The sequence below is a fragment of the Salmo salar genome, chromosome 04 (assembly GCF_965601325.2).
Source record: "Salmo salar chromosome 04, fSalSal1, whole genome shotgun sequence".
NCBI classification, from domain to species: Eukaryota; Metazoa; Chordata; class Actinopteri; order Salmoniformes; family Salmonidae; genus Salmo; species Salmo salar.
Window position 1 is genome coordinate 82,391,833 of NC_138294.1, and position 14,294 is coordinate 82,406,126.

A 14,294-nucleotide genomic window follows, 5' to 3' on the forward strand; every position below is an offset into this window, starting at 1 on the left:
TGTGAAGTTCAAGAGCTAGTGTTTACATTTAGCCACAGTTGTCTCACAGGGTGACACACACTGTTACTACACTACTATACACATTTCCCGGAAGTTTCCGCTCCACTCTAACTCATGATAGATGTTCAAAACAGGCCAGTAAACAGATAGTCCATGCTGTTCTGCACAGTGCCCAGTCAGCTGCCATTAACGATCTGGATCATTCTGCTTTTGTCTGTCAGGGACGTCTAGAAATGAAACAGAATGACCCGTAGTGACCGACAGTCCCAGGTCAGAGGAGAACTGGGGTTAGGTCTAGTCAGCTGTTGTAGGTACAGTTGGCTGTGTAGCTGCTGAATCACAGGCAATATGCCATGTGTTTTAATTGTATGTTACATGTGTATTATCCTGTGTGGCTCAGTTGGTAGAGCTTGGCACTTGCAATGCCAGAGTTGTGTGTTTGACTCCCACGGGGGACCAGTACAAATACGATATGAAAATGTATGAACTCAATACTGTAAGTCGCTCTGGACAAGATCGCACCACATTTCACATTATTTCAAAGCTTTCTACTTTTGTGCAAATTAAATCCAGAATGAACCTTCTGGGCAAGTCCCTCTGCTTTGTCCTTGTTCTGGTTGCTGGTGGCACAACAACAAGTACATGTTTGTAACCTCTCACCACAGAGAGAAAGTTAACCTTACACTCCACCAGAGGCTTTAGGCTATTCTTCAACCCCACTTTACACGTCTGTTAGTGTGGCATTTACTGCTTCCCCATCCTGTTGGTTGGAGTGTGGTTCCTGTGGCCAATCCTACAGTCAGTCACAGACTTCACACAGCACCAACACTGGCAGTAGTCAACAGCCTGCCAGCCAGGCAGCCAGCCAGGCAGCCCCCTGGAGCAAGATGGATGTTCTGTAAGCAAAGGGCAACCTGTCATTAGGGATCCAGATGAAACGTTTTACCTCCGCCCTCAAACATGACGTTTTTTTTATCACTCAAATTAAGCAACATTTGGGTTTACTGGCACTGTTCTGCGGATGCAGGCGCTGCATATTTTGATATCTTAATTGACATTAAAGTTTGCCACCAGTATCCCAGAGATAAAATTGAGGACCAGGTTTGTGTGAAAGGAGCTGTTCTTTAGTTGACCTCATGCGATTGGTCCACCTTCTACCGTATGTCACTGTCACAATAACATAGCTAAAACACACATGCTTTGTAATTTTAGTGTGCGGTCATCATCGTCTAGAATGAGTTATTACAGGTGGAATGTGCTTCAGGCCTCTTGGGTATTTTTATGTGAGCATTACAGAGAATCATATATATAGAGATTTCCATTAGGTTTTAATTGTGCAAAAACAGACACAACATTTCAAGGAAGAAATGGCAAATTAATGTCTCCAGTTGCAGTTTTTTTTATAGTCCTGTAGAAGAGTATTTTTGTGAGTGTGTATCCATGGCCTATCAAACCTGAGTTGACTTGTATCCTGTCCAACAATGGGATGATGAAATGACCCCAAATGTAGAATTAGGGAGTAGGCCGGAGTTACCCCTTCAGAAACCAGTGTTTCCCCTAAGATTTTTTCAGCAGAGGTGGAAAAGTTAGTGTCGGGGGCAGGGGGGTCATGGTAGTGGGCATGGCCAATGTTGCCCTCCTATTGGCCGCAGAGACATTTTGCTGTTTTAAAGTAACTTCCCAGTGTTTCCAGATTTCTATGAAATATTAACTATACTTACTTACAATATGAGTGAAATAGTTTTCCTTCCACATTTTTTAAATTAAGCATGTTAAAAAGCGTTTTTCTGTGTTGGAATGGTGTGGGCGTACCCCAACAACAAAATGGTGTGGGCGTATACCGCTCATAAAGAATATTCATGCAAGTAGCCTCTCATGGGCCAGCTCATCCTCCTCTATACCACTGATTGGCCAGCTCCTCCTCCTGAGAAGTATTACATCATACTCTAAGGAAACACCAAGCATTTATTAAAGTTTTAGGTGGGGTTTTTGAAGTATTTTTTTCTCCTATTTATACTTTGGTCACAATTACAAGTATAGGATGAGTCAACAACATTATTTGGGTATGAGTTATCAGAATATTAACTTTTAAAAATGAGATTTTTACTGGGCAGTTACTTTAAAGCTAATTTCCTGGAATTCTACACATTTTGTCATGGGGTCTGAGAGAAAAATTGCCATTTTAAAGCTACTTTCCTACAATTGTACACATCTTCCCATGTCTTATGCTATCTGAGTGATGCAAACATTATAACAAAATCAATGGTGGCCCCATGTCATGACATTTGTAGAATGTTACATTTTCCCTGACTGTCTGGTTTTTATTCTGGTGGTTGTTTGTTCTCCAGCCTTTGCTATGGCTCAGTTGGTAGAGCATGGTGTTTGCAATGCCAGCATGGTATGTGCAACGCCAGGGTTGTGGGTTCGATTCCCATGGGGGGCCAGTACAAAAAAAAAAAAATGCATGAAATGAAATGTATGCATTCACTACTGTAAGTCGCTCTGGATAAGAGCGTCTGCTAAATGACTTAAATGTAATGATCTTATAAAAAACATGTGCCATTATCTTTTCTACATAATATAGATATCTGCTTTTAGTCATTTAAGTTTTCACTGAAATTCTTTTACCGTCTCAAAAATTGTATATAACTGTCTACATTATTGAATATATAAAAACTAAAAATGTATATCTTTTTTGAAGCTGCTAAATGAATAAAGGGGAAACACTGGAAACTCAGCAGGCTGTTTTATAGTCCTCCACCTCACATAAGATGATGTCTCACACTGTCAACAACTGGTATTATCAGGTGAGGTGACCAAATCATACAGTTATGGGATATTGTAATTACACAGTTATTGTAGTTACACAGTTATTACTGAAGTATTAGCTGCAACTGGAGCAAATGTAAACTTTTTTTTATGGTATTTTCTCACCTTCACACTGTCCAGCAAGGATGTGCTGATGGTTGTGTCCCAAATGGCACCGTATTCTATATATGGGCCCTGGACAAAAGTAGTGCACTATATAGGGGACAGGGTGCCAGTGTTTGTTTAGTTGATGCTGTTGTCAAGTGAATGCAGCTAAGAGGAAGTGAAATGGTACCTGCATCATTTCACGTAGCCGTTAAACATCCACGTTCAGCTATAGAAATAAGTTCCTATAAACAGAGACTCTAAATAATGGCCTTTGCTTTCAGCCATGTTGTGTTCTAAGTAACTGAACTTTATTGCCCTCAAAAACCTGACAAGTGACTCACTGCCTCACTATGTTCCCCTGTAGAAGCATCTCTAACCCTGTAAGAAGCAGAGTGGGAATCACCAGACCAGAAGTTAGGCCTTTCTCCAGCACATGTGAAAACAAGATCTCATGTGGAATGTTCCAAAAACCTGTTTTGACATGATTCAACATGTGAAATGTTCCAAAAACACATGTTTTGACTTGATTTCACATGCGAAATTACACATGTGAAGTGTTCCAAAAACACATTTTTACCAGATTTCTTTCACGGAATGTGGAAATTTCACATGTGAAATCATGTAATTTTTCTGTAAGGGACACTGACTGTGGGGTCATTCCATTTAATTTCAATCGCTTTTTGATTACACCCCTTTTGATTTGAATGAAACTTTTTATACATATTTGCCCATGGTGGACGTGGTCAGAAAGTGACTTTTTGGACCTGAATGCCAAAACATTCATGAGATAGAGGTACTCAAAGTTCACCCATTTTGCTGTGGAAAAGATAAACTGTTGAGTTTGATATCATTTAAAAGCTTACAAACAGGGTTGTCAAACTACAGTACTTTCTAATTTCTTGGAAAAAATGTTTTTAGTGTTTTTCTTTTTACTTTTAATGTCAGTATTTGTATATAAAAAAAATATGTTTTGCATATGTTGTAGCTTAGACTATGATTAGACTATGCTAGCTATGCTAATCATAGCTTAGACTATGATTAGCATCATCTGTTTTCAAGAGCATGCTGTGTATCAACCGGTGGTGGACACAACACAAACACCTCAGATGATATGAAATAGGGTCTAAACTACATTATAAACTGGGTGGTTCGAGCCTTGAATGCGGATTGCCTGACAGCCATGGTATATCAGACTGTATACCATGGGTATGACAAAACATGTATTTTTACTGCTCTAATTACGTTGGTAACCAGTTTATAATAGCAATAAGGCACCTCAGGGGTTTGTGGGATATGGCCAGTATACCATGGCAAATTACAAAAAAAAAAAAAAATGTCACCTTTATTTAACCAGGTAGGCTAGTTGAGAACAAGTTCTCATTTGCAACTGCGACCTGGCCAAGATAAAGCATAGCAATTCGACACATACAACAACACAGAGTTACACATGGAATAAACAAAACATACAGTCAATAATACAGTAGAACAAAAGAAAACAAAAAGTCTATATACAGTGAGTGCAAATGAGGTAAGTTAAGGCAATAAATAGGCCATGGTGGCGAAGTAATTACAATATAGCAATTAAACACTGGAATGGTAGATGTGCAGAAGATGAATGTGCAAGTAGAGATACTGGAGTGCAAAGGAGCAAGAAAAATAAATAAATACAGTATGGGGATGAGGTAGGTAGATAGATGGGCTGTTTACAGATGGGCTATGTACAGGTGCAGTGATCTGTGAGCTGCTCTGACAGCTGGTGCGGGAGATATGAGTCTCCTGCTTCAGAGATTTTTGCAGTTCGTTCCAGTCATTGGCAGCAGAGAACTGGAAGGAAAGACGACCAAAGGAGGAATTGGCTTTGGGGGTGACCAGTGAGATATACCTGCTGGAGCGCGTGCTATGAGTGGGTGCTGCTATGGTGACCAGTGAGCTGAGATAAGGCGGGGCTTTACCTAGCAGAGACTTGTAGATGACCTGTAGCCAGTGTGTTTGGCGACGAGTATGAAGCGAGGGCCAACCAACGAGAGCGTACAGGTGGCAATGGTGGGTAGTGTATGGGGCTTTGGTGACAAAATGGATGGCACTGTGATAGACTGCATCCAGTTTGTTGAGTAGAGTGTTGGAGGCTATTTTATAGATGATATCACCGAAGTCGAGGATCGGTAGGATGGTCAGTTTTACGAGGGTATGTTTGGCAGCATGGTGCTGTGCGCTGTGTCCAGGCACTCCGCGTTGCGTCGTGCCTAAGAACAGCCCTTAGCCAAGGTATATTGGCCATATACCACAACTCCTCGGGCCTTATTGCTTAAACATATGCACAACTACAAAATACGTTTACCCGTTTTTAGATATTGACATTAAAGGTAAAAAATGACCATTTTTATTACATAAAAAAAAAAAATATATATATTTATAAAATAGTTTGACGACCCTGTTTGAAGCTTTTAAATTACATCAAACTCAACCGTTTAGATTTTCCAGTGAGGAAGACATGGATGTCTCAATGTATGAGAGTGGCGATGGCAGGAGCGAGAATTACCACTGACCTGACACACCCACTCAACCAGGAGTACCAGCTCCTACCATCAGGCCGGCCGATACAGAGTCCACCTTTACAAAACCTTCAGAGCCCAGAAATCATTCATCCCCACCAGTATACGTTAGTTTAATAAATAACTGCTCAACCTCCCCCCTCCCAGAATTTACCAACTGAATTATGGACTGTGAACTGTGTTGTCTGCTGTAGTTATTGCTTGTGATTTATGTATTTATGCACTTATGTGGAGATGCTGTGCTGTGGTCTGTTGAGATGCAAGACACATTTCCTGAAAGGGACACAATAAATAATAATAATTATTATTGGTGTGGTATGCAAAATGGGTCAACTTTGAACATCTCCTGAATGTTTTGTCATTCAGGTCCAAAAAGTCACTTTCTGACACTTCTACCATGGGCAAGTATGTATGACAAGTTTTGTTTGAATCTAAAGGGGTGCGCTCAAAAAACATTTGAAATCAAATGGAACGACCACACTACTGTCCCAGGGAGTCTCCGCCAGGGAGCCTAGTGGTTAGAGTGTTGGGACAGTAACTGAAAGGTTGCTGGATTGAATCCCTGAGCTGACAAGGTAAAAATCTGTCGTTCTGCCCCTGAGCAAAGCAGTGTTCCTGGGTGCTGAAGCCGTGTAAAACAATTAAGGCAGCCCCCTGCACCTCTCTGATTTAGAGGGTTAAATGTGGAAGACACATTTCAGTTGAAGGCATTCAGTTGTACAACTGAATAGGTATTGTGTGTGTGTGTGTGTGTGTGTGTGTGTGTGTGTGTGTGTGTGTGTGTGTGTGTGTGTGTGTGTGTGTGTGTGTGTGTGTGTGTGTGTGTGTGTGTGTGTGTGTGTGTGTGTGTGTGTGTGTGTGACACAACAAAGACTCCCTAAAGAACAACCCAAGCCACATTATTCCAGTCCTGGGGGAGGGAGAGTGGTGGGGGGAGGGAGAGTGGTGGGTGCCATTGCGTCTAGGGACATTCTGCTGAATGCATCAGATGGGAACAAAGGGAAATATATATATGTGTGTGTGTGGAAGGGGGTCGGTGGAGGTTTGCGTCGGCGGTATTCCATAAGCAGTGACGTAGAGGAAGGGAAATTAGGGCACCAAACATGCAGCTCTGTCAGGGGATGGTCTTGACCTACAGTGGTAGAGCTGAACTTCACCAATTATGCTCAGATGGTCCAACGTTGTGTTTGGATTATTTTGACTCTAATACTACCAAGATGAGTTAACACAATCCAGTTGGACACAGAGCTGGTAAATATTTGAGCTTTAGAAGCCTTATTCAGTTACATGCTTCATAATTGCATAGTCACTTAGCCACTCAGAATTTTGTGTTCAGGCTTTTTCCTTTGTGTTTTTACTCACCAGGATGTGGATCTTGCTTCCCTGGTATGCACCGGTCTAATTTTAATTATCTCTATAGGCTATAAACATGCATGCACATGTTGGTTAACGGTGCTCTTTAAATACATAGTTTGTTCCACCACATTCCACTTCCTGTTAGTTTTTCTCCAGTGTTATTAAAAGTCTAAACCATGAGTCTGCCCTGTTTTTACAACATGACTTCACAATCAGAACGATTGGGAACTATTTCACGCTAGAGAAGGTTTTTACCCTGCACACTAGCCTGCTTGCCATGCATTCAGGTCTATTTTGTTTTGTGCAGGTGAACTTCCTCCAAGCTGTCTTCACATACATGTTGTGAGTGAAACATAGCTGGCCTCTCACTCTCTCTGTGGGGGAGAGCACAAGTGCTGGAGTCACTGAAGATGGCCCAATGACAATGTCAGTAGGGGATACAGTTAAAGAGAACATTTTAAATAGCAGTGGAAAGGCAGAGAAAAAGGGAATAGAAAGTAATAGATCAGCTCTGTTTGGTTCATTTTAGAGACATTCCCTTTCCATCTGGTGAAAGTATGCACAGTGGCAACAGTTTCTGAACGGGCCTCCACTCTGGCCTCCTAACCGTGAAAGAGGAAGTGAGATTCACACATACAGTATATGGAGTTTATTTTTAGGATGTCAACTCTTGAATTAGGCCATTTCTAATGAAAATAAGCCTATTTCTTCTTAATGATGGAAATAATGTCTGCGAGACATTCAGCCCATGCTTCCCCTTTTTTTGTTAAATGCAGAGCTGTATGAGAAGATTTTGGCATGGGTCCTCAGATCCTCAAAATCAAATCAAATCAAATGTATTTATATAGCCCTTCTTAGATCAGCTGATATCTCAAAGTGCTATACAGAAACCCAGCTTAAAACCCCAAACAGCAAGCAATGCAGGTGTAGAAGCATGGTGGCTAAGAAAAACTCCCTAGAAAGGACAAAACCGAGGAAGAAACCTTGAGAGGAACTAGGCTATGAGGGGTGGCCAGTCCTCTTCTGGCTGTGCCGGGTGGAGATTATAACAGAACATGGCCAAGATGTTCAAATGTTCATAAATGACCAACATGGTCAAATAATAATAATCACAGTAGTTGTCGAGGGTGCAACAGGTCAGCACCTCAGGAGTAAATGTCAGTTGGCTTTTCATAGCCGATCATTGAGAGTATCTCTACCACTCCTGCTGTGTCTAGAGAGTTGAAAACAGCAGGTCTGGGACAGGTAGCACGTCCGGTGAACAAGTCAGGGTTCCATAGCCGCAGGCAGAACAGTTGAAACTGGAGCAGCAGCACAGCCAGGTGGACTGGGGACAACAAGGAGTCATCATGCCAGGTAGTCCTGAGGCATGGTCCTAGGGCTCAGGTCCTCCGAGAGAGAGAAAGAGAGAATTAGAGAGAGCATACTTAAATTCACACAGGACACCAGATAAGACAGGAGAAATACTCCAGATATAACAGACTGACACTAGCCCCCGACACATAAACTACTGCAGCATAAATACTGGAGGCTGAGACAGGAGGGGTCAGGAGACGCTGTGGCCCCATCCGATGATACCCCTGGACATGGCCAAACAGGCAGGATATAACCCCACCCACTTTGCCAAAGCACAGCCCCCACACCACTAGAAGGATATCTTCAACCACCAACTTACCATCCTGAGACAAGGCCGAGTATATCCCACAAAGATCTCCGCCATGGCACAACCCAAGGGGGGGGGGGCGCCAACCCAGACAGGAAAACCACGTCAGTGACTCAACCCACTCAAGTGACACACCCCTCCTAGGGACGGCATGGAAGAGCACCAGTAAGCCAGTGACTCAGCCCCTGTAATAGGGTTAGAGGCAGAGAATCCCAGTGGAGAGAGGGGAACCGGCCAGGCAGAGAGAGCAAGGGTGGTTCGTTGCTCCAGTGCCTTTCCATTCACATTCACACTCCTGGGCCAGACTACAGTCAATCATAGGACCTACTGAAGAGATGAGTCTTCAATAAAGACTTAAAGGTTAAGACCGAGTTTGCGTCTCTCACATGGGAAGGCAGACTATTCCATAAAAATGGAGCTCTATAGGAGAAAGCCCTGCCTCCAGCTGTTTGCTTAGAAATTCTAGGAACAATTAGGAGGCCTGCGTCTTGTGACCATAGCGTACGTGTAGGTATGTACGGCAGGACCAAATCGGAAAGATAGGTAGGAGCAAGCCCATGTAATGCTTTGTAGGTTAGCAGTAAAACCTTGAAATCAGCCCTTGCCTTAACAGGAAGCCAGTGTAGGGAGGCTAGCACTGGTGTAATATGATCAAATTGTTTGGTTCTAGTCAGGATTCTATCAGCCGTATTTAGCACTAACTGAAGTTTATTTAGTGCTTTATCCGGGTAGCCAGAAAGTAGAGCATTGCGGTTAGAGGTCGACCGATTAATCGGAATGGCCGATTTAATTAGGGCCGATTTCAAGTTTTCATAACAATCGGTAATCGGTATTTTTGGACACCGATTTGCCGATTAAAAAAAACAAAATAATAATAATATATATATATTTTTTAACACCTTTATTTAACTAGGCAAGTCAGTTAAGAACACATTCTTATTTTCAATGACGGCCTAGGAACGGTGGGTTAACTGCCTTGTTCAGGGGCAGAACGACAGATTTTTACCTTGTCAGTTCAGGGATTCAATCTTGCAACCTTACGGTTAACTAGTCCAATGCTCTAACCACCTGCTTTACATTGCACTCCACGAGGAGCCTGCCTGTTACGCGAATTGCACTCCACGAGGAGCCTGCCTGTTACGCGAATGCAGTAAGAAGCCAAGGTAAGTTGCTAGCTAGCATTAAACTTATCTTATAAAAAACAATCAATCAATCAATCATATTCACTAGTTAACTACACATGGTTGATGATATTACTAGTTTATCTAGCCTGTCCTGCGTTGCATATAATCGATGTGGTGCGCATTCGCGAAAAAGGACTGTCATTGTTCCAACGTGTACCTAACCATAAACATCAATGTCTTTCTTAAAATCAATACACAAGTATATATTTTTAAACCTGCATATTTAGCTAAAAGAAATCCAGGTTAGCAGGCAATATTAACCAGGTGAAATTGTGTCACTTCTCTTACGTTCATTGCACGCAGTCAGGGTATATGCAACAGTTTGGGCCGCCTGGCTCGTTGCGAACTAATTTGCCAGAATTTTACGTAATTATGACATAACATTGAAGGTTGTGCAATGTAACAGGAATATTTAGACTTAGGGATGCCGCCCGTTAGATAAAATACGGAACGGTTCCGTATTTCACTGAAAGAAAAAACGTTTTGTTTTCGAGATGATAGTTTCCGGATTCGACCATATTAATGACCTAAGGCTCGTATTTCTGTGTGTTTATTATATTATAATTAAGTCCATGATTTGATAGAGCAGTCTGACTGAGCGGTGGTAGGCACCAGCAGGCTCATAAGCATTAATTCAAACAGCACTTATGTGCGTTTTGCCAGCAGCTCTTCGCAATGCTTCAAGCATTGCGCTGTTTATGACTTCAAGCCTATCATCTCCCAAGAATAGGCTGGTTTAACTGATGTGAAATGGCTAGCTAGTTAGCCAGGTGCGCGCTTATAGCGTTTCAAACGTCACTCGCTCTGAGACTTGGAGTAGTTGTTCCCCTTGCTCTGCATGGGTAACGCTGCTTCGAGGGTGGCTGTTGTCGATGTGTTCCTGGTTCGAGCCCAGGTAGGAGCGAGGAGAGGGACGGAAGCTATACTGTTACACTGGCAATACTAAAGTGCCTATAAGAACATCCAATAGTCAAAGGTATATGAAATACAAATCGTATAGAGAGAAATAGTCCTATAATTCCTATAATAACTACAACCTAAAACTTCTTACCTGGGAATATTGAAGACTCATGTTAAAAGGAACCACCAGCTTTCATATGTTCTCATGTTCTGAGCAAGCCACTTAAACGTTAGCTTTCTTACATGGCACATATTGCACTTTTACTTTCTTCTCCAACACTTTGTTTTTGCATTATTTAAATCAAATTGAGCATGTTTCATTATTTATTAGAGGCTAAATTGATTTTATTGATGTATTATATTAAGTTAAAATAAGTGTTCATTCAGTATTGTTGTAATTGTCATTATTACAAAAAATAAAAAAACGGCCAATTAATCGGTAGCGGGGTTTGGCCCTCCAATAATCGGCATCGGTATCGGCGTTGGAAAAAAAATCATAATCGATCGACCTCTAATTGCGGTAGTCTAACCTAGAAGTAACAAACGCATGGATACATTTTTCTGCATCATTTTTGGACAGAAAATGTCAGATTTTTGCAATGTTACGTAGATGGAAAAAAGCTGTCCTTGAAACAGTCTTGATATGTTCGTCAAAAGAGAGATCAGGGTCCAGCGTAACGCCAAGGTCCTTCACAGTTTTATTTGAGACGACTGTACAACCATCAAGATAAATTTTCAGATTCAACAGAAGATCTCTTTGTTTCTTGGGACCTAGAACAAGCATATCTGTTTTGTCCGAGTTTAAAATTATACAGTTTGCAGCCATCCACTTCCTTATGTCTGAAACACAGGCTTCCAGCGGGTGCAATTTTGTGGCTTCACTATGTTTCATTGAAATGTACAGCTGTGTGTTATCTGCATAGCAGTGAAAGTTAACATTATGTTTTCGAATGACATCCCCAAGAGGTGTTCTATAAAATGTTCTACAGCTGCACCATTGAGAGTATCCTGACTGGTTGCATCACCGCCTGGTATGGCAACTGCTCGGCATTTGACCGCAAGACGCTACAGTGGGTAGTGCGTATGGCCCAGTACATCACTGGGGCCAAGCTTCCTGTCATAGCAGGCGGTGTCAGTGGAAGGCCATAAAAATTGCCAAAGACTTCAGCCACCCTAGTCATAGACTGTTCTCTCTGCTACCGCACGGCAAGCTGTACCAGAGTGCCAAGTCTAGGTCCAAAAGGCTCCTTAACAGCTTCTACCCCCAAGCCATAAGACTGCTGAACAGTTAATCAAATGGCCACCCGGACTATTTACACGACACCCCTTTTTTACGCTGCTGATACTCACTGTTTATTATCTATGCATAGTCACTTTACCCCTACCAACATGTATATATTACCTCAATTACCTCGACTAACCTATACCCCCGCACATTGACTCAGTACTGGTACCCCCTGTATATATAATCTCGTTATTGCTATTTTATTGTGTAACTTTTTTTTCAACTTTAGTGTATTTAACTCTTATTTTTCTTAACTACATTGTTGGTTAATTAAGGGCTTGTAAGTAAGCATTTCACTGTAAGGACTACACATGTTGTATTCGGCGCATGTGACAAATACAATTTGATTTGATTTCTCGATATAGTTTGCTCATACATACACACAGACATTGGCTGCACCGTCATTTATTCTCACCCCAGTTACCTTGTTTTGACTAGCGATATGGCCAAAATCTCATATCCCGTTATAGTTCATTTCATATCCCGATAACGATACATATCAGGATATAGCACATTTTCTCATTTTCTGTAAATTCAATGAATAAATCGTTTATATAAAATGACCACATGTAAAGGCCTATTTCTTATTACATTTTGAATTAAACTCAACAAATAAAAGGCACTTACTCATATTTGATTATTTCTCCTTTTATTTACAACCTTTGTGCAAATTTTCAATTAAGCATGTAGCAAAATATTAAATATTAATTTATAATATCTAAAAATGTAAATAGAAAACACTTCAACTATAGTTGCAAACCAAATAAATATAGGCCTAAAATATATATATATATATTGGGGCAAACAGTGGGGCAAAAAAGTATTTAGTCAGCCACCAATTGTGCAAGTTCTCCCACTTAAAAAGATGAGAGAGGCCTGTAATTTTCATCATAGGTACACTTCAACTATCACAGACAAAATGAGAAAAACATTTCCAGAAAATCACATTGTAGGATTTTTTATGAATTTATTTGCAAATTATGGTGGAAAATAAGTATTTGGTCAATAACAAAAGTTTATCTCAATACTTTGTTATATACCCTTAGTTGGCAATGACACAGGTCAAACGTTTTCTGTAAGTCTTCACAAGGTTTTCACACACTGTTGCTGGTATTTTGGCCCATTCCTCCATGTAGATCTCCTCTAGAGCAGTGATGTTTTGGGGCTGTCGCTGGGCAACACGGACTTTCAACTCCCTCCAAAGATTTTCTATGGGGTTGAGATCTGGAGACTGGCTAGGCCACTCCAGGACCTTGAAATGCTTCTTACGAAGCCACTCCTTCGTTGCCCGGGCGGTGTGTTTGGGATCATTGTCATGCTGAAAGACCCAGCCACGTTTCATCTTCAATGCCCTTGCTTTTGGAAGGAGGTTTTCACTCAAAATCTCACGATACATGGCCCCATTCATTCTTTCCTTTACACGGACAGGTGTCTTTTATACTGATAACAAGTTCAAACAGGTGCCATTAATACAGGTAACGAGTGGAGGACAGAGGAGCCTCTTAAAGAAGGTCTGTGAGAGCCAGAAATCTTGCTTGTTTGTAGGTGACCAAATACTTATTTTCCACCATAATTTGCAAATAAATTCATAAAAAATCCTACAATGTGATTTTCTGGATTTCTTTTTCTCATTTTGTCTGTCATAGTTGAAGTGTACCTATGATGAAAATTACAGGCCTCTCTCATCATTTTAAGTGGGAGAACTTGCACAATTGGTGGCTGACTAAATACTTTTTTGCCCCACTGTATATATATATATATATATATATACAAGGCAAGCCCCCCCCCAAAAAAATAAAATATACAGGCTTGTCAATTTTGCATGTTATTTTGGCATTAATACAGTAACGTGTCACGTATCAATTTGCATTTGGTACCTTGGGCCGAGTGTTAGCACCAACTCACAAAACCCCCGTTTCTCGACCGTGTAAATTGGGGCCATGTCTTTGCAGATGTAAATTGTAACGGCAGCTGTTTGTTTGTGTTGCAAATTCCTCCCACACGGTAGGTGTCGTCCAATTGACGAAAAATATTGCCGTAAAGAGTGTGATTTGTGACACAACGAAATGAACGATAGAGCATAATATGAAACGATAGACGTTTTTCTATCGTCACACGATATATATCGTCATATCACCCAGCCCTAGATGGGATAGAGATTATGTCAGAATTGACCAGGGTAACTTTTCATTGCAGGTTCTGAGAATTTACGCAGCAGGTGAGGAGAATTAACATGGCAGATTAGGAAAATTATGTTAAAGTTAGGAAAATGGTTAGGCTTAGCTCAAATGCAAAACAATTTGGATGTCAATTTGACATAAGCTGTATCCCATCTCGTCATGACAGCTACCTGTTTCTACCTATTTCTTTAATTTGACCTTTATTTAACTAGGCAAGTCAGTTAAGAACAGATTCTTATTTTACAATGACGGCCTACC

At 41.1% G+C, this 14,294-nt stretch overlaps 1 protein-coding gene across 1 annotated transcript in view; it reads left to right on the forward strand.

Moving 5' to 3' along the window:
- Positions 1 to 14,294, forward strand: part of LOC106603859 (rho GTPase-activating protein 26) — a 160,935-nt gene that overhangs the window by 991 nt on the left and 145,650 nt on the right. The gene's annotated exons all lie outside the window — the stretch shown is intronic.